This window comes from Haemaphysalis longicornis, unplaced genomic scaffold (assembly GCF_048455015.1).
Source record: "Haemaphysalis longicornis isolate Haplotype H1 unplaced genomic scaffold, Haemaphysalis longicornis Haplotype H1 scaffold_4, whole genome shotgun sequence".
NCBI classification, from domain to species: Eukaryota; Metazoa; Arthropoda; class Arachnida; order Ixodida; family Ixodidae; genus Haemaphysalis; species Haemaphysalis longicornis.
The window spans coordinates 179208274-179226953 of record NW_027526361.1 but is presented as its reverse complement, the minus strand read 5'-3'; positions in this window follow the sequence as shown (position 1 = coordinate 179226953).

The following is an 18680-nucleotide window of genomic DNA, read 5'->3' as shown; positions in this document are numbered from 1 at the left end:
CACGACGCCGTATTACAAGGGTTCCTTCACACGCAATGCGGTCCTCGAACCTTTGACTACGTGCGCGCCTTTCTTACTGACCGAACTGCAACTATCCGCCTTGGCCCATACAAATCCCCTACTTTCCACACACCAGCCAAAGGGACTCCCCAAGGGTCGGTTATTTCCCCCTTGCTATTCAATCTGGCCCTCTTTGAACTACCTAAACAACTTTCCACCATACCGGATCTACGCCACGCCTTTTACGCGGACGATATGACACTTTATATAAACAAAGGCTCGCCAGGCTACCAACAAGATGCCTTACAACAAGCTATCGACCTCACCCTCCAGTATCTCGCACCTCGCGGCCTAACCTGTGCTCCCCAAAAGTCCACTCTCTTGGTACTCCGCGCCAGAACGCGTGATCGACCCCCGAGCACCACCCCAGACCCTCAAGTTACTATCAAAGATGCACTGGTGCCGAAAGTGAAAACCCTGCGAATTCTCGGCGTGCCTTTTAACGTGGATGGGTCTGGAGCAGCACTCCTCCCACAACTGCAGGGCACGATATCGCAACTTATCCCTCTCATCCGGCGAATCTGCACACACCAACATGGACTGGGGGAACAGGACACTTGCCGTCTCGTTCACGGCCTACTTCTAAGCCGCCTCACATATGGCACCCCCTACGTCTGCCTCAAACCTCAAGAACAGAGCAAGCTGGATGCACTAATTCGCCGGGCTTACAAGATCGCTCTAGGCCTCCCAGCTTTCGCCGCCACACAGAAATTGCTTCAACTGGGGCTGCATAACACCCTCTCTGCACTCCTCGGAGCACAACAGACAAGTCAATTGGCACGCCTGTCCCTCACTCCTACCGGCCGAACTGTCCTCGGGGCACTAGGCCGCCCCACGCCGAAGCCTCATAACGAGCTTCACCCCCTCCCTCCCCATATCCGGAACAATATCAAGGTGGCACCAATTCCACGTCACATGCATCCCATATACAACCCAGGCCGACGCAAAGCCAGAGTGCAGCACCTTGAACGAAAGTACTCATCAGCCCCGGAAGCTCGCTATAGCGACATCGCCCAAACCCCATCACACCCCCGCTCCACCCTAGCAGTCACGGACAACGAGGGCACCGTTCTCAACGCCGCTAACTTCTTTCATCTTTTTTCGAACGCTGCTGATGCCACCGCCATTGCCCTTGCAGCGGCCACCCACACACCCACCACCCACCTAACCATTATCACAGACTCTCAACAAGCCTGCCGATATTACCTTCAGGGAAGAGTACCTTCGGCGGCGCTCAAGCTCCTGAAAGCATTCGCGACCTACCTACAATAACAATCGTGTGGACCCCGGGACACGCCTCATTCCCTGGGAATGCAGCAGTGCATATTGCAGCCCACGAGCTTCACTTCCGGGCGTTCCCTACAGGGCCAGGCGGCTCGGACTCTACGACGGCCACTATCTATCCTCTTCCACCCTGCTTCACCGACATCTTATCCCACTACCGCCACGCTCGCCGAAAATATCCTCCGCCCCACCCTACCCTGCCCTTCGAAGAATCACGAATCTGGCGCAGACTACAAACCGGCACACAGTATAACTCCTCCATCCTCTCCCACATCTCCCCCTCACGCTTCGAGTACAACTGCCCGGACTGTCAAGTTCCAGCCAGCACTGCCCACCTCGTCTTCCTGTGCCCTCAACACCCTGTTCCTCTCCCTTCCCCTACCCCCGAGCAGTGGGAATGCGCGTTGACCAGCTCGGACCTGCAGTAGCAGCTCAGCCTGATCCAGCGGGCCACGCGAGCAGCGGCGGCGCGCGGCCTCCTGAACTGAGGGCGCCGCCCACCGTTTTTTTTTTCTCAATAAACGGTTTGCCTCCTTTCTGTGTGTGTTATTTGCGCCTACACTTTGTTACCTGGGACATATGGTGCTGTTCCTTTATTTTAAATGTATTGTACCTGCTCTTGTGCAAAGTTTATATGCATGCCTTTTTGCCCTATTACTTCTGTTGTGTGTAGTTTTCCTGCGCTTTTACATTGTAAGCTTTATATACTGATATCCGGCAACATTTAATGTATGGTTCACTGGTTGCACTTCCCAGCCCCCTCTATGTAAAACCATCCCGGGTCCTTAGGGTATGAAAATAAAATAAATTGGGATATTCATAAAGGAACATGAAAAATGCTTTTAAACTTTTTTAAATGGTAAATTCTTGCAGAACGTAGTAAACCAACACGTCCAGTATTTAGATTACGCAAATCTTCTGAGTCAGAAATTGCTGCTCTATGCCTATCAGGTAATTTAGAAACTTGATCGAAAGTCTTTTCTCTCTTTCCCTCCCTTGGCGTTCTTCGACCGCTGGAATTACGCCATTACAGCGGTGTAGCTGGTATTAACCGGCTTTACTTCATTTGGCGCAATGAACGCATTCGGTTGCTACTTTAAGAAGAAAGCCACAAAAGCAACGCAGAAACGGAACGCTTACCTGCTTGACGAGCAAATCACGCAGTGCCGCTCCGGGCAGGCGATAACTATCGCTGTCGTAGTGCGTCCAGGCATTAAGGGAAGATCGAAAGCGTTTATCGGAAGTGTTGCAGAGTCCTCTTAAAGTAGGCAGGCTATGGCTGGTGTTCCCACATGACATGAAGGCTGGACTGATTTGGTGTTTTACGCGCTGAAGTAACGCATGTGCTACGAGGTAATCGTAGCGAAAGGCAACAGGATAATTTGCGTTATAGTACCAGGGACAACTCTATAAGATGCCTATTAGTCAATTGCCCGGAATACTAGCTTTTCTTTTGTATAATGAATCGGGCCCGGGGCTGATGCAGGAGTCCGCGCCCTCATGTGCAGTTACACGGATTCATAACAAAAAAGTGCGTTTGAAGTTTTCAGCAGGCACCGATGACGCGTTCAGAGAAGCGAAAAAAAAAACATATATGGGGAAGTTAAGGTCATCTTAATCAACCAGATTTAGGGAAACCCCCAAAGTGGAGTAAGTTTCATTGAAGAAAATTTGACATCCGCCTGAATCCAGTCTCACGGCTACAAAGGTAAGCTATACAGCTTTCCCAGAAACTTCGCATTCGAAGAAAAGTTTGTCCTGGTCGAGGATTCGAACCCGGGACCACCGCTTAACCGGAGCGGTCGCTCTACCAACTGAGCTGACCAGGAGGTTAGTCAATTTTAGCGCGAGAGCGAATTGATCGGCAACACGAAGTGAAGGACTGGTGTTAATCGACCAGATTCAGGGGAAACCCGCAAGGTGGAGTAAGTTTCAGTGAAGGAAAATTTGACATTCACCTGAATGCAGCCATACGGCTACAAAGGAAAGCTATACAGCTTTCTCAGAAACTTCGCAGTTGAAGAAAAATCCGTCCTGCTCCAGGATTCGAACCTGGGACCTCCGGAACCACCGGGACCATAGGACCAGGACACATTTTTTTTCAACTGCGAAGTTTCCGAGAAAGCTGTATAGCCTTCCTTTGAAGCGGTATGGCTGAATTCAGTTGGATGTGAAATTTTCTTTCACCTAAGGTCATCTTACAACTTCGATAAAGCGCATGAAGCTCAGTAACCTTTTCCATGGTCGTATTCTGACTGTAGCAGGAAAAAAACTCTTTTTTTTCTATTTACACAATATTGATAACCAGCCTTTTTAACCCACAGTGAAATACCGCTAACCTTAACAACCTAGCCTTCTGGCCACAGCAAAGATAGAACAAAGCCGACTTAAAATCCTGCTCGGTCAGGCAAGGGCATGCTACACAAATAACAACTACCGCGCTACATAATAAAACATTAAGTCATGATTCCAACACTGGCTTGAGAAAAGGGGAAGCGAGCTAGAGAAGCGGATCACCATTAGTAAACCAATATTAGAACTAGCTCATCACAAAAAGAAGAATGACCGAAACACAAAATTCTTTCCTGAATAGAGAATGTAACCCAGTGGGTGGCACTGCGTGTCATGATGTTAAATTGCTGCTGCCTTCGTGGCCCCTTGAGCAAAACTGCAAGGTCCACCGAGACCGAAATTAAAGAAAGCTGTCGGAGAGAGTGAAGCAGCGCTATTACGCCGGAAAATGCTGGTGCCACCCATTACGCTGCACGTAAACATCCCCAAATCATGAAGCACTTGCCGCCACTTCAGCCTGCTAATTAGCTTGGAACTGAAAGGGGATATTTTGATGTTTGGACACATGCTGGGAGGCTGAGCGGAGGCTGGCTGTAAAGGGACTTCGTCTCTTGAGCCTTCACGTATAAATTAGAGCACTGGAGAAGGATGTGTCGCATCCACCCATGAAAGGAAATTAGGATAGCTACCGCGAAAGGCTAACGAGGTTAACGGGGCTGTGACTTGTGGGAGACGCTTAGCTAGGCTAGAAGTAATAACGGCGGCGTCGATATCTCGCTTAGGTTGCCAGAGCTACCGTCATTTCGAGCATAAAAAAGTCTTCGTTTATAGCTTGCCTCGCTCAGATAGGGACCACAAACAAGTTATAGTAAGAAGCGCGATAGAAGCGTATACATTGCTTACGGCTACGATGGGTAACAAAAATATGATGTCAGTGGATGGAGCTGGAAAACAGCTGAACCTTGACTTAGCCTTTGACCTCAATCCACAAAATAATTCGTTAGATCTAAAACGCGATGAAGCCAAAACAGCTAAAGCAAATGAAAACCTGTAGGGAGAGGCGTGCGATGTTGCACGTTAAGTATGAACATTTGTAAAATTTGGTTCATACTCCATGGGAACGTAAAAAAAGGGAGTGAATAACAAAACGGGGTGTTGGGTTTATTTATTTATTAACTTCAGCATATTGTCAATGCTGTTATGGGATTATTAAAGCAGTGGAAGGACATTGTAAAAACAAACAATATACAGATTAAATACATGATGCAAATACTTGGAATTTAAAACACAAATCACGGAAGGGGTGCAAAATTCGCCGCAGTGAAAGGCAAAGAATCGTCCCGAATATTAACATTGATTCACTTGCTGGGGCAGAAGACACAGCATAATAAAAAGTACAAGATAAAAAGTACAGACACAGAGTTAAAACTTGCGACGTCGTCAATGTCAAGAAAACATGGCTACATAAAAGTCAAAAGAGATTCATTTGCTCGAAATACAAAATTTTCAACTGTTGGCTGTGTCAACAAAGTGGAGTGCAGCGCATTTCAGGCGCGTATGTCTCGCGGAAAAAAAGAATGACCAAAAACATACTTCTTAAAGGAATACTCAACAAGTGTGTAGAAATGCTTGTTTTGTGTTTGCCGCTTGCAGTTACCATGAACATAACTAGCCGGATGTATTTTCAATGCGTAGTGTATCATCAGATACAAAAATCTCTAACTACGAAGCATGGGGTGGCTGGCCAGGGTGGGCAGATCTGCTATTTTCAAAATAGCAGTAGGTGAATCGGTACGCCTATAACGATTATAGACAAAACGAGCTACCTTAGGTTTTACTCTTTCAAGCGCGCCTACATTTCTGTTTGTGAAAGATAACGATGTCACATTTGCATATTCAAAGATTGCACTGATCAGTATGGTATACGGTAGAAGTTTTCTTTGGGGTGTCGGATAACGAAGGGTTCGCTTCAGAAAAACAAACTTGCGTAAAGCCTTCTTTGTACTGCATTCGACGTGCGCAGTTCAAATTTGGTCGGACGATATAAGATGCTTAATTATTCGTAGGCAGCGACCTTGTGAAGTGGTACATTTCCCAGCGAGTACGACAAATTTGCATTCGTTTTTTTTTTTGATATGGTGACACTTTTCTGGGTAGTTATTTCCGTTTGCCACTCTCAACGCCAGGCCTGAACCTTTTCTAGAGACTTATATAGTTTTAGCTGATAGTGGTAGCTGTCTATTCTCTAGTAAAGGATACAATTGTTTGCGAACAATCTCATTCTTACTTCGGCTACGTCTGCGATGTCATTAAAAAAACGAAAAAGAAAACAACATGGGGGTAAAAACAGAACCCTGGGGCACTCCTGATAATAGTGGGATGATTTCGGACACGTGTGCGCCATATTGAACAAATTGGTGGCCGTCGGTCAAATAGCTTTCGATCCACTTGGTCATAGTTCCGTTTCCCAGCATACTTGTAAGCTTTTGGATGAGTTTGGTAAAGGAAACACAGTCAAAAACGTTTGACAGATCAAAAAAGATTACGTCAACCTGCGATTGATCGTTAATGCCATTGGCAAGGTCATGCAATGTCTCAACGAATTGTGTGACAGTAGATAGGGCGCGATGAAAACCGCGTTTATTGTAAAGTAGGCCTCAATTTTCTTCAACGTATTAGGTAAGGGACTTTAGAATGATGTGATCAAAAATTTTGCAAGAAGTACACGTAAGGGAACTTGGTTTGTAATTTAGTGGACACAACGAGTCACCACGTTTGTGCATTTTAAGAATTTTTGCATTTTTTTATTCCGATGTAACCTGGCAATATTTAAGGGATTGGGAAACTATAAGGAAAAAATATTTACCCACTGGTTCAGCGTAACGCCTTTAAAATGCGCTAGGAATGCCTTCGGGTCCACTACCTTTTTTTAAATAGATGTTCAGTAAAAGTGAAAGCAAACCCGGCTCAGACAATTGAGGTGAGCTTAAAGTACTTTGGCTTTTATCCTGAAACAGAAAAAGCCTCATTTTACCATTGTCAGCTGTGAAGACAGACTGGAAGTAAGTGTTACAGGTTAGCTTTCAATAATTTCTCCTCCGCTGAAACGATGGTAAGACGGTTGTCTCTTGAACCATGATATTGCCAGAACTTCTGGGGCGACTCTATGGTAAACTTACTTATTGCTGTGCGGCAGACGTCTTCTTCGGCACTAAGGATTTTTTTCTTAAATGACCGAGACAATTTATTTTTTTAAACCGATGAACTGAGGTTGACGTGTATATATTGGAAGCCTTTTATTTTCAGTTTAATATAAATTATATCACGTGTGATTCAAGGGTGGTGTTTTTTTGTTAGTACAAAAAAGAAATTTAAAAAAACCTGCGGGATAACATTACCCTAGCAGCTAGGCGAAATTGTTTGGGGAAAATAATAACGCACTTCTACGGCGTCCCAGGAGGAAGCAGTCCGGGTAGCAGCATTTCCGCTTTAACGACGTGATGGGGTTTTGCTTTTAACGGAGGCTGTGGCAGAGGGGAAGAGGAGAAAGTGCCACTGTTTCCCAAGCCCTTATCCGCATCAAACAATGGCAGCATGTAGTGAACCGCAGGCCCATTGCCGCGGCCGTTGCTGCCGCCGCGATATTTTTGGCACGGCCGCAAGACCGCAGCGTGTGCAGTCATCTGTATCCGCCTTTGAAAGGCGCTCGCAAGCGAGGGAGAACTCGGCTGCCTAAGGATAACGGAGTGGGATGTCTTGCTTTTTTGCTGTTGCCTGTTGTCTCCATCCTGTAGGGCTGTTTCTTCTTCCGTTCCGCGATGACGAGGATCTCAGTAGTCTGTCTGAGCGCGGCCCACTGTTGTGGCCGCGTGCGTCCTCTCTGAAGCGTAGTTTTGAACTATGGCTCCGCAAACCTTTCCCGTAGGCGTCAAACTCTGCAATTGCACACCATTTCTTGTGCAATTACGACGCTTTCGCTCGCTTATCTTCGAAAAGCAAAATAGAATTGGCCACTTTCGCAATTGAGCTGCCGCGACTGAGGAAACAGCGGAGCTGGTGGTCTTCACTAGCTTTAAAGGGGCGCTGACACAAAATTTTTGCATCTTGTTTTTTTGGTTGTCATAAGTAACTAGGGACCGACTTATCACCTGTAGAAACCTCATTTGCTTCAGCGTACGACGGTTGTTTAATTAGAAGCATTTTCAATGCAGCAAGTCGCAGTTTCGGTTTCAGCGGGTGCCGCGAAACGATGGAGTTTGTGTGAACCAAGCTGACCACGTGACCATCGGAGGGATATCACAGAGCAGAGCTGCCGTAGCACTGTCGAATCCGCATCGCCGGCAGTTTCTGCGAATTCCCACACGTACTGATCTCGTGAGCCGCTTAATTAAAAAAAACTCCCACCTCCCCTCACGGGAACCCCTGTGTAGATGCGACGCATAGGGGGTTCACGTTGCAGCGTTGGACAGCGGAGGAATGGCGCTGGAACAATGGAGCGGAGAGGCGCAGGCACCGCGTTTTATAGCGCGCATAATGGTGAGGGGACGCGCCTGCGCCAGTGGGCCTGCCGCGGCTATGACACAACACAATACACTTTAATCCAATCCAATCCAATCCAATCCAAGCCAAGTCAATCCAAGGCAATTCAATCGAATTCAATCCAATGCCCCTCGCGAGAGAGTGTTCGCTATCGGAGAGGAGAGGGGGTGAGCGGCGGAGAGCGCAGCTCTCGCGGTGAGGAGAATGGGGGAGGGGCGGACGCCAATGACGACGACGCCGACGCCGGATGCAAGGACGAGGCGGGTGAATGAGATGCCTTCGCATCTAAAAGCGACCGTGTGCGTGACGCAGGCGCTGCGAGTGCAAATGCTACCGCGGCTAAAGAACGACGCGCGGCGCATTGGGTGCCAAGACGCGCGCTGGGAGCAGCCGGCCGGTCTGCCTACTGGTCCGCCTGCAGATGTGTTCGGCTTAGCACCGCGGCGGATATTCTATTGCCGCTCTCGTAAGCGGTGCAAATGACAATTTTAAATGCAGAGCATTTCAGTAACTCACGATGTCACCCGCGTTGTCCCGTCGTAGTACGCACCGTCGTTGTCCGCACCCCTCCCCCTACACTATATAAAAGAAAATACTATCCGGCGCCAGGTTTCGATCCCTCGACCCTGCGGGCGGAGCGCAATGTACATGGTGCTCTACCCACTGCGCCACAGAGCCGACACAGAATGTGACGCTATGAACGCGCCTTATATCGTTGACTCATTCAAATTACTGCTGATGAGCGCTCTCTCGTCAGCAGTTGCCAGAAGTGCAACAACATTAACGTAACGCAAACTACTTAACGTCGTGCGCCCCCGGAAATGGTCTGCATTTGATCGTGCCCCTCGCGAGGGGGATGTTTGATGCTACCTCTTGCAAGACCGAGTGCAACCGCCGAGAACAAGGTCCCACGAGCGGCGCGCGCGCCGTGGACTGGTGGCGCCATCTGTCAGCTGCGACGCGAACTACCATCAAGGCAGTCAGAAAACCGAACGCGCGAAATACTAACTGGGCTTTAACAAAAAAACGCTGTTTTAACTTTCTTCCTCCATGGCTACAAGGATACAAAGGCTTCGCACACTACACAAATAAATCATGCTTCTTCGCTTAGGCTTTTCCGGAGGCCGGCGAACCACCGGCTTATCGCAGCTTGACCTTGATTCGCGGCCGGCGGATCGCCGGCTGTGGAAGCGAATGGGTTAAAAAAAAACTAACCAATTCCTACTAGAACTGGCGTCTTTTTCCTTTCCGCGCCCTACAAAACTTGTGGTGACGTCTGTAAGTAAATAGTAAGTTTAGGGTACTTCAAAAGCTGCTGCGTCTTGGTAGGGTGCTCAAACGCCGGCAATAGCTTTCCGGGAACGCGGTTCTGGGCCGTTCTTGGCCGCTGTTACGGGCGTCGGCGACGGCCGCAGCATACCACCGCTGTCACCTACGAATACGTGCCGCACAAGTTAATTTTATTGCAGCCTCGTTAGACCTGACACTGGCATAGTGAGAGGTGTGTTCCGTTTTGCAGCGCGGACAACGAATGTGGCCTCGTTTCGAAAATATACGTCATAGAAAAATAAATTTCCCGGATGTGATTACCCAATACCTGCTAATAACTTGTACCTTTTTAATGCAACCCGCCATCGCATCATTAACTCCTTTCTCATATAGGCTGCCATGGTTGGGGCTTAGATACAATTTCGTGCAAAACAAGCTATCACTCGAGCTACCTGCGCCGGCCTGGGCCACTTCGCGGCCGTGGCCGCCGCCTGCACAGCGACGGTGCTGCTAGCTGAGTGGGCTTTTCGTGCCTCCGGCCCGTTTTCGCGTCCAATGTAAATAAAAAGGGATAGAACCAGAGTGCCTGGAATCGCTGTAGAACTTTGATCGCGGCCGGCGGCTCGATGAGCTGACGAAATCACGGCACGTCCACCGCCAACGATCGGGTCGTTCGTTCTCGAGAGCAGAAGCTCCGCCCTCCGCCCCTCCGATTGGAGCGGCGAGCCGGGCTAGCCGGCGAAAAACGCCGGCAGTGCGGAAGCGGCAAACACAAATTCGCAACGTGTTTGGATAGGGTGGCCATTCTAGCCACCCTAGTTTGGATGTTGTTTATGTACAAAATATCCACGGGATGTCGGTTGCGCGTGGTCCTCTGCTGGCTGCTCGGTGGCGTTTCGCACACTTTAAAATTCATTTTAAATATGTTCTAGGCTGTATTCGCCGCTGATATTTTGCAGATGGTGTATATGTGTTTACACCAATCTATCTGCGAAGTTATCTCTCCTTCAAAATTTTGTGTCAGTACCGTTTTAACTCACCTCTTCCGTTAAGAGAAAGATGGTTAAAAAGCGAAGCGTTCTCCACGCAAACTAAGTCGAATCAAAGTACACAATCCGTCTTCTAAAGTAGAAAATCTAAACTGCCAAAGTCCGAAGCCAAAGTCAACCTCAACTCAGCGGAAGTCCAAATCCAACGCCTGCGCTACGAACTCAAAGGAAATGCTCAGTGCCCTGAATGCGATCATACCCCAATCCGAAAGACGCCAGTTTTATAACGGAAGGACCGAGATTCGATTCCGACCACGGTGGTGGTGATGGTGGTAAAAACATTTTTTTATTGAGCAGCCAAGGGAGCTGGAAAAGGACGTGGTCAGCCTCCTACGTCCAGGAGGCCGCGAGCCTGCGCCGAATCCAGGGCTCGTTGCACCAGGGCGATTTGATGCTCCGGCGCCGAGCTGGTCAGCGCAGACTCCCACTGCTCAAGGGAGGGGAGTGAATGGGGTGGGGGTGGTGGGGACATGAATACACAAGGTGGTAGGTTGTGAGAGGGATGTCACGGGAAGAGTTTTTTTTCCTGAGGCGCGCACTCCCCGCACCAGCTCGTCGGCTCCTTCCCTTATCGAGACTTTCCCTCACACTCCTTGGCCTAGCATTTTCCTACTCTCCACTTTGCTGCGCAGATGTTTGAGCGATGCCAGCAGTACCTCCTCTTTAGAGGAGGCACTCGACGCCATGCAGGGATGAAACTCAAGACTAAACAGCTCCGCTGTTAAAATAAGAGCAAGCTTACGCTGGTCTTAAAGGGACCCTGCAACACTTTCTTCAACTGTTTTTTGAAATCTTAAATGCTTGCACAAGGTAGTTACCCAAGCCACCCTGTACTTATATTAAGGGGTTGCAAGTACTTTAGCCAAAAATTACTGCTCCATGTCCAGCAGATAACTCGTAAACCCGCTCAACACAATTTTCTCTCTTTCCCGGTCTTGACGACCTTCGACGGCTTGAATTAGGTCACTAAGGCCATGTAGCGGCTGTTGGCCGGGTTTTATTCAGTTTCAGCAATGAACGCTTTTCAATAGCAATTTAAAAAAAAGCCGTGAAAACACAGCAGAAATAGCAGGCGTATCTGGTGCGACGAGCAAATCACGCAGTGCCGCTCCGTGCGGTGATAACTATAGCTTTCGCAGTGGCTCCAGACGCGAAGGATAGAGTGAAATAGTTTATTGAAAGTGTGGCACGGTCTCTTTAGGCAAGTGTGGGTCGATTAGACTTATTATAGCGAAGGTGTTTGGGGCCAGGGTTTCGTGACCTTCTCTGTCCGTAGTAAATTCGCTTGCACAAAAACACGGCTCCAGAATCTGACGCAAAAAACGAGGCTTTACACAGCACAAGAAGCTCGGGCGCGCGCGTTTGGTTTTGTTTGTTTGTTCGTTCGTTCGTTCGTTCGTTCGTTCGTTCGTTCGTTCGTTCGTTCGTTCGTTCGTTTGTTTGTTTGTTTGTTTGTTTGGTTGTTTGTTTGTTTGTTTGTTTGTTTGTTTTATTGTTTGTTTACGTGCTAGATTGCTTTGTATGGCTCTGAATTTACTTAAACTGGACAAGTTGCCGTTTTCCATCTTCAATTTAAGTTCTCTTCTGCAGTCGTAATGAGGAGGCCACGTGTAGACCGGGCTCTTGGGTGCTGCATAATTTCGATATTTTGAAGTGTGGGTAAGGGAACATCTATCTGATTATAGGTGCCGTGCCATGATCGCATGCATCTACTGTATGGTCCCCCAGCATCCCGAAAGATTGAAGGACGTCGAGGAGCAGCTAGTCGCAGGTTGTCTTCCACCATCATCTTGTACCTTTGTTCAACATTCGTCCCCCCCCCCGCTTCGCTGGTCTTTCACCGTGCTCACGGGCTTTCTTCCTGTCCCAATTTCAAAAGCAGATAAAGCGATTATTTTTGCAATTAGATCAACACAAGCGGACAACATTCATGCTATGTTCAGCAATTCTGCTACACAACTGTAATACGGATTGTGTTTAATAGCTCATTACTTGACCAGGTCGCACAATATGTTTAAAACAGTTCCAAAACGTACGTAGCAGCACGCTTCCTTGACTATAATACCAACGGTTCGCTGCGAAACAGGATAGCAGTTTGGCTTAGATGTCATGAATAGGTTGCGGCACAGACACGCAGCTCCAGTGGTTCGGAGATTTCGGAGCATATTTTCTAATGTGGCGGCCTCTCGTAGCGGCGAAAAAGCCCGAATTATTATGTCAATGCTGATTTAGCACAAAATGTAGTCAGCTAGCGTAAAATGAGCTCTAATAAGCAGGTAATTACAAATGATCAAAGGAAGCACAGAAGGAATGGGTTGTCTCTATTAGCATACTCTGCCTAAAGAACAGTATAAAAACATTTTACATTAAAAATTCTTATCACCCAACGAAAATGTACAGTTGCGAAAAGCAGCGCAGCAACACAAATACAAAAAGAAAGATATCGATGGCCACAATTCAAATCTTATGCAAGAAAAATAACGAACACAGCTCTCCAATTCAACTAAACGTTGCGGTAAATTTAGTGCAACTTTTATTTCTTGTACAAATTTAAACCATGTTTATTCAGAAAGACCTTTTGAATTGCTCACATTTTGTGTCCTTTGCTGTGTTTTGCCGGCTCAGCAAAAGACTAAAAATGTGTGCAATTCGCAAGCACTTTCTGAATAAATAATATGGTTTAAATTTGTAGGAGCATACAAGTTCCGATAAATTTACTTAATCTTTTAGTCCAGATGACCACATCTCGCGTTTCCGCTTAGCGTAGCGCTGCGCGATGTTTACGAGGGCGAACCTAAGAGTCATTAAATTTAAGAATCAATAAAATGTTGTGGTGCATAATGCGCCGAAACAACACTTCAGCTATCAGGCGCTTCAATGTGCGAAGCTGTAGATTCTTTTCGACTAAGTGGGTACCTTTCCGCCGCTACCTGAAAAGTGGGCACCGTGACCTCGATTGATCCTGCGTCCATCAAGATTCCTTCCCTCGCAATCATTAAATCTTCGTATTTTCTTGTAATCCTGCATGCTGAACTGTGACTTCCCAACCACTCGTTGTCGTGAAATATTTTGAAATTGTACAAAAGCTGCCTTAAGAGGTAAATTGTTGTCATTCAGCACCAAACCAATGGGGTTATCTTTCACGGCAAATTATCTTTTAGTGCATTTGGCGTGCTTGCGTTGCATACATTATTTAGGGGTGCGTTGTGCCAAAGTGAGGACATAAATTTTCACTTTGTAGTACGTTACGGAAAGTGAGAGAATATATGCTTAAAAGTTAAAGTGCTAATAATGACTCTCTTATCAGTCCTCTTTGTTTCGTTGGATGCAAATTTAATGAGCAGTGTTCTCTTCAGAGGCGAAGTGTTTAAAAGCAAAGAAAACGAGAGACGAAGTGATGAACTCCAGGTGATTTGTCCCAATACTGGCGTGGTCTTGAGAAGGTACCCGTTGTACGCTATTGTGCTTCGCGTCTTCAACAACTTCAGTAGAGAGTACTTGAACATTCTTCACCACCACTGAAACGTACCGCCGGAATAAACTGGCTGCCACGAATTGCCATTTCAGTGCACAGCCTCAATGTTTTTTGTTATCCATGGCTATGTTTTCATTCTGTTGTAATCGTAAGCTTTTTTGTATGTGTAGTCTTTCCGAAAACGGCCATTGATGGCGGTTTTTTCGAAGCAATGTGGGACGGTGTTTTGAAGGTCCTTCTATTGTTTGAACTTTTGTACTTGCGTTGTATACAGACGTTTGGACATAGGTAGGACTGTCCTTACATCTTCAACCAGTTTCGAGCCCCGAACCGTCATCGTAAAATTTATTTGAATTATGTCGAGTTGCAGAACATGTATAATACCAGTAGCGCATAAAATGATTTTGGGCGCAGCCCTTTGACGCATGTTAGTGGGGTGAGCAGTGTCTCCAACGTGGTGACCGAGCGAACTATGGCAATACTGAAAAGCGAAGGAAAGTAGAGGAGGAGATGACAGAGAAATTGGGAGGGAGGGCGGTTCGCTGTGGCGACGCGAGACGCTTCTCCGACGGAGTGGTGTGGTGGGGAGGCAATTCGTTGTGCCTTGCACGAGACGCCGGTCTGCGCGACGTTTGGGGAAAACGTGAGGAGGACGGGCGCGTGACAATTATGTGCATTCGCTTCCTAAGACGGAGTTCATAGTTCCTTCGTGAACCACACTTCGCGCCGCGAACGCAGACGCTATCCGTAGCTGCCTTCGAGAGAACCCATGAGTTAGTGCTGCCTCAGCGCAGTGCAGCCATCAGCAGTGAGTGCTGAGCTGGGAGAGAGGCAACCGGTCGTGCGCATCGTCCGCCGCTGCAGCTAAATGAGCTGCCAAAGCGGAGGCCCATCACCGCCGACAATGAGAACAATGAGCAACTTCGCCCAAATATCGCATTTGAGAGAGTATTGTAATCGCCAGCCAATTTTGTAATAACACGGACGTATTTTATGCCGTGGTCCACCAAGATCTAACTGTTGTCATGTCCTTCATGGAAACGACATCACCAGAAAAGATTTGATTGACGTGGCGGCGCCAGGATTCGAGCCACGAACTCGTCCGCCGCCACGGGAAGCGCCACGAAACGCGCTTCCGACTGCGCTATGAACAGACGCCGGAACAGGGCGACAAACGTGCCTTGTAGCCTTCCTTTCAGATGGTGTTGCCATCTAGGAGAGTCCAAACAAGTAGTGCATCATGACGCTTATGAGCGCTGACAGTTGGCGCATCGATGCCAGCGCCTACGTGTACGGGGGCGCACAGCGTAAGCTGCGGAGAAGGAGACTTGCGGATGTCGCGCTTGTGACGTGATGCGGTCCGTTGCTTCTGTCACTGCAGCGGACCGTGCGTTCACCAAACCATTCGCTGATCACCCGTTTGGTTTCGTTTGCACGGAAGTTATTATCGTGCAAGTTATTATCGATGCGCCATAAAAATTTAACTGTTCCTAGGAAGGCACATTTCACTTTCTTGTTTTACCGGTTCCTATGGAAGAGGAAACAACCACATTTTTTTCATCAACCCGGCGCCGCCTTTTGGGCCGGTCTGATACATAACTTGTTTTTTGATTCTTGTGGTCTCGCTGATCAACATCCAGCTTCTCTACTTTCAGCCCTGACGTGTTGCACGTGAACGCCACCACTCTCATCTCGGTTGCTCTGCTCGCAAATGGGTATCACAATCGACCGCCTAAATTCGCCCGTGGTTGGACAGCACGATACGGCTAAATAACCACAAAACGAGAATATACAAATGGAGGCAGACAGGACGAAGACAAAACTCGTTTAATTGCTGTAAACGGCTCGGTTTGTTTCGTTGCGTCCTGGTTTAGGAACGCGAGTCTTGGGCTCACGTGGCCGCTATGTTCAACGCATCTCAGCGTCAGATTAAAATAAAAAGTTCGACGCACGTTTCGTCGGGAAGAATGCGCTAAAACCAACTTAAGGACACAGGTTAAGCCCTACACAATTTGTACCCATTTTGAGGTGCATTTTTATCGGCATCTACTGCAGGTAATCTACATAACACATACATCATTATCTTTTAAATTTGGGGCTCCTTTAACTGTACCAGAATTATTAAAAACAAACTAAAATAAAAGATTTTATAATTATTTCCTGTATTACCTAAACTTTGGCTTAATTTATATATTTTAAATTCTGTGACGAAAAAACCGCTAAACTCACATTTTCAATTCTGGCACAGATGTGCCAACTTATGTAGATGACAGGAAAAAGAATCAGCCGGTTATCCTGGACGATATAGAAATTAATGGTACCTTTGTAATAAGAAGCACTGTTTTGAGATAATTGTGTTTAAAGTAGGAAAATAAATTAAAAACAATACTTTATTGCCACAAACACCACTCGGGTGTTTTATTTAGCAATGATCAGCTTCGTAATCACCATCGCAGTTATTTTTCCCCCTTTTTAGCCAGTCGTCTGTCATAGCCTTGCCTATTTTGTGGGCTGTCATGCAGACCACAAAATGCAACACAGTGTCTTTGCTTGTAGTCAACTTCTTTTAGCCACTTGATGATGGTGTTGCGCCCAGGGTTCAATCCGAATTATTTTTAAATGCTGGTTCATGCAATGCTACCACCATTAAATGAAAGAACAACCTCTATTGTTGCGATCATGAGAGCGTGAAGCCCAAGAAAGTCATTTTTTGGCGTGCGGCACCGAAGCACAAATTTGTAAAACACGCGCAGAGCGGCTTTGAATTGTCTTGGCTTAAAAATGAGCTATGCAATGGTATGCAAGCAATTTCTTAATACAGCTGGTTTCAGACTGGCGTTTTGATCGGTAACTAGAAGTTTCTTGATGGAAAAAAGTACAAGAAACACGGAGCACATTTTAAAATGGGACGTTGTCACTTACTACTTGCGTAGGGAAAAACTGTTTTTGACCGGGAAATAAAACCTTATGAGATAAGTGTGATCATGGAAAATGTGCATAAGGAGGTGAAGTTCTAAAACAGTGAATAAAAAAAGTCATTTTTTTTAAATCTCTCCTTCCTCTTTGCCCTTAATTGGTGGTGAGCGGGTAGAGCCTGCCATCTGGTAAATATGTCGCATTCCTCGTTCGCTCGTACACGAAGTACGCGTACAAAAAAACGCCATGGGTCCTGTCTGCGAGTCCATTTAACCAATGCAAGCAGTGGCGCTGAGGTGACCGCTTTCTGCCTGCTTTAGTGCCTGCCCTAAGCAGCGCTAGTATTAAACCAAGAGTGTAAAACATGATTATATTAGTCCTTTTTGGTAAGATGACATGTCATCACCCCGCTTCAAAGGGGAAACCATTAGGAATCGTCATCATCATCATCTGCATTTTATTGCATAAAACGTTTCTAGGAACGTCTCTTGCGGCCTAACAAGAGAAGGATCCGGACAAAGGTATAATTACCTTGAGTTTTCTGAAATACCCGTGTAAAAGTCGCGTTTGTGGTTGATCTGAAAATAGGAATTGCCTCCTCAGGAGGTTTGGAAAAGCGGCAACCGAAGGGCATCTTTTCTGCAGTGTACTGCAAAAAGGTGTGCAAAAAAAGTGTAGTGTATTTTGTTTCTATACCCCATGTGCTGTCTTTTTCAGGCCTTCCCAAGAAGTGCCCCGTTAATCTAAATAAATAGAAAATTATCTGTCATTACTGCACGCAGTGCTAAAATCAACAGACTAATTGCTTTGGTAAAGCTTGAGAGGTCACTCGAACGTTAAACGAAGCTGCCATTGCCCTTATTCACATTTCACGGTTGTGAGTCAGGTCAGGAGATGAAACGCTGTCCACAGCGAGGCTCATTCGATGTGGGGAGAGCTTGACTTTAAGGGCAGAATACCCTCGCGACGTAGCCATTCATCATTCGCTAGCCCTGAATTATCCCCAGGGGAGTTCACTGGCGCCGGCCCAGCTTGTGAGACCAGGAGAAGCTGTATCCGCTCGGTTGCTGCAACCGCCCCTCCCGTTCCCAAAACCTGGCTTTCATGCACCGGCATTAACGGATGATAAACGACGCTGGTCGAGCCAATCAATTCAGTGGTTCAACGAAAGGACGGGAATGGTTATACAGGCCCGGACATTAATTAGCGGTAATACGATGACAGCAAACCAAAGCAGATAGGAAGAGGCGAGAGTTAAAAAGTATGATATTTAGAAAAACTACCGGGCTCGTCTGAAAACCACAACATTTTTCAAATACTGCACCCCGGAATAATCCCTCACTGGAGGTTACTCATCATACTGTTATTTGTGATTGGTCCTTGTACTTTAAGCGCTATCTTGTTAGACTACTCAGCACAGGTACAGTGCATTACATCGATTGTAATTAAAAGGAGAAAAAAAAACACATGGTACCATTTGTGGTCGCATCATGCGCCGCTAGAGAAATCTTAGACTGTACGAAACGTACTTTTATCTCTGTGTCACTATTCCCAACTTTGATATTAACTTTCTTTAACCATCATAGCGACCCAATATTGGTTTCCGTATCACTGATACGAGCTGAGTCTCTGGCTGTTTTTAAAACACCGGATACTCGGGACGAGTAACCTAAAGGACCGCTGGTACAAAACGTACAACCTCCAAAATTTCCCAAAATATTATGAAGTCGACAATCTGCAAAGCACGCTTACAGTGCACAAGAATGGTGGCATGGTCGCTACCGTTATTCGTATGT